Genomic DNA, 2232 nt, shown 5'->3' with positions numbered 1-2232 from the left:
TGTCGAGAGTAAAACTTAATCAACGGTTTCGGCTTTCACAACTATGTCTCTTACGGATAAACTCTCTCTCTCTCTCTCTCTCTTATATATATATATATATATATATATATATATATATATATATATATATATATATATCTTTCTCTCTCCTCTCTCTCTCTCTCTCTCTCTCTCTCTCTCTCTCTCTCTCTCTCTCTTTCTTTCTCTCTCTCTCTCTCTATCTCTCTCTCCCTTCTTCTCTCTTTCTCTCTGCCTCGTTGCCTCCTTCGGGTTGTCGAATTTTTACGCACATAACCTCTTGACAGGGTTAGAGTGGCAGGCAGAGTTACGCAGCTGCTAAAGATTCATTTCAGTGTTGTATGAATATGGATGGCAAATATACGTTATCAGCTTTGTAAATTGCGTGGACGTCTTGTCAAATTCTGATCTCAATGAGTGGAATTAGCTCTAAATTTACCAATTCGCTTTCTTATTTCTTACTTTTAGCTTTTGGGAGTCATGTTGAAAAATAGGTAGCTTTGCATTAAAAATCATATTTGAAATGGCTTTCAAATTGTGCTATTCGTGAAGTAAAAACTGGAGTTGAGCACAAAGACACCTCTGATTTATCAGGTTGCCAGATAAACCTGTGTATTAGTGACACTGAACAATTGATCTTAATATTATATTGAAAAACAGAGGAACATGTATAGTTTTGAGAAACCAAGAAAGCCAAGACTAGAGACCTCTGATATTAAAGACATCAGTGAAGTGTAAAGATGGCAAAAAAGGTTTATTGAGAAAGCTTGGCTTCATTTGCAGCAGGTTTGTAGATAAACATAAAACATTAATAGGGGCAGTGATTCAAATATTGTTGTGGAAACAGGATTGGCACTAACGAGATCATCAGCTAACAAATATTTTATTGTTGAATAAATGAGTTTTAGAGAGAATTGAGAACCAGGCGGTTGAGAAGACAAAAAAAAGAAAAAACTTAAATATTTTTCAAGAGGTTCGACTTCAAATGCACGCGGCGATTGGACTTCATTAATCAAGGTGCGTATTGGGAGCAAATTGAGATTTTTGTTTGGATAATTAAAATAGAAAGGTGTCTATCACAAGGGAGATAAACGACATATTGCATTTTATTGGTTCCTTTAAATAAGAAAAAGGGTGTGAAAGTATCCTCTGATTAAGCGCTGCTTAAATAAAATGATTAGATCAGATCAGTAGAGATCCGAGAAACTGAAACTTTTACACAAAAATTCAAGAAAACTGTTTGGACCGCTTCATTTTCCGAAAAGGCTGATGAGGTGGGTCATCATATTGACTCTTAGTTTCCGAGATGACCAATAGACGAGCACCAAAATTAAGACTGGCAGTAATGAAGGCGTTTGTTTCCTGTCCTAATTTAAGAGTAGTATATTTATGCGAACGTCAACAAGTTGAATAAAGAATTTTCCATGCATCACCAAGTTATAGCTTGCACACAATGTAACTGCTTTGGTATAAATCTGTAAATCTGCTTTGGTATAAATGAAGACTTTTGCTCGCCTTTGCCTCTTACTAGGACGCATGGCCGTATAATTATAGACAATGTCCCCCTAACCAATTTTGGTGGCCAGGTTTATATGAATGGTCCCAGCATGTAAATAGAGGATCTGTTCTGTTCCCCCCACCCCCACCGAGTGTTTTTTATGACCCCCAGTTACAAATTCTATTGTTGTTATATAGCACGTTACTATGTAAGAAAATAGCACGTGCGCCTGGGGGTCATAAAAAATTTATGCTCACTAAGCTGGGGAGGGGGGGGGGGGGCAAAACAGAATAGATCCTAAATAGCTATCGAGGAACTGGACAGATGAACTGAAACTCTGACATGCAGATTACTTCAAGATAAGTTAGTACGCGAAGTCGACATTTAATTTGAACAAATTGTCAACCTACAACCTGTCATAGAATTATCAAAACCTCCCTCTCATCTGCCCAGTTTGCATGCATATAATGAAAGTTTCAGAACCCAATTCTGTCAATCTAAACCGATACATAATCAGATCAGTGAAGGTAACTCAGGTTTAGACTTCGTTTCTTCGCCCGTGATGGTCCCAATTGATTTAGTTAGTCAACCTTCGGGTCATTGATAATTTTGTCTTACCACCCAAACATAGACTAAAGAGATTAAAGATCAAACAGTAACCAGGCCCATTAATATTCATCATAAAGTCTGACTTATAAATCATTACTTGATAGATA

At 36.9% G+C, this 2232-nt stretch overlaps 1 protein-coding gene across 2 annotated transcripts in view; it reads right to left on the bottom strand.

The window, feature by feature from the left end:
- Positions 1–2232, bottom strand: part of LOC142342905 (argininosuccinate synthase-like) — a 251670-nt gene that overhangs the window by 217907 nt on the left and 31531 nt on the right. The gene's annotated exons all lie outside the window — the stretch shown is intronic.

This window comes from Convolutriloba macropyga, chromosome 7 (genome assembly GCF_964194025.1).
Source record: "Convolutriloba macropyga chromosome 7, txConMacr16.3, whole genome shotgun sequence".
Lineage (NCBI taxonomy): Eukaryota > Metazoa > Xenacoelomorpha > Acoela > Convolutidae > Convolutriloba > Convolutriloba macropyga.
Note: the sequence above shows the minus strand (reverse complement) of the source record. Positions and strands in the feature narration are given on the sequence as shown.